Raw genomic sequence first — 545 nt, 5'->3', positions numbered from 1 at the left:
TTAAAAAATTGGGTAGTGCAGGGGCTGGATATAATAAGCCCCCTTTCCTCTATGTCTTTACAATTTGGTCTAAAGTATAAGCACTAATAATTGAAAAAACCCAGCACAGGGAGGTCGCGGCACAGTGGTGACGTGGTATAAACGGATCAAGTATAATGATATCTGACAGTGATTAAAATCACTATCAAAAAAAACGCTTCGATGCAAATCTTTAGATACTGTTTAATTTTAAAAAATTGGTGGACTATTCTAAAAGCTACATGATCTGCTAGTTTATTATTAATATCCTAATTAAGATAAAGTATGTAGAATGAAAAAGGGATTATTAAAAAATATTATTTCTCATAAAAAAATAATGTTGATCCATACACTTTTCAATATGTCATAGCATTATAAAGTTAAAAATGTAAAAAATAAAATCGAGAATTTTCACACAATAATAGCATTCGGTAGCCATTTTCACCGTGAAGATAAAATAAAGTCCGAAATTTTTTTTTCGCATAATAAAGTAAATTACATTAGCTTTAATTTAAGATATATATAAA

The sequence above is a fragment of the Daktulosphaira vitifoliae genome, unplaced genomic scaffold, assembly GCF_025091365.1.
Source record: "Daktulosphaira vitifoliae isolate Bord-2020 unplaced genomic scaffold, ASM2509136v1 Scaffold_3, whole genome shotgun sequence".
In the NCBI taxonomy this organism is placed as follows: Eukaryota; Metazoa; Arthropoda; class Insecta; order Hemiptera; family Phylloxeridae; genus Daktulosphaira; species Daktulosphaira vitifoliae.
Note: the sequence above shows the minus strand (reverse complement) of the source record.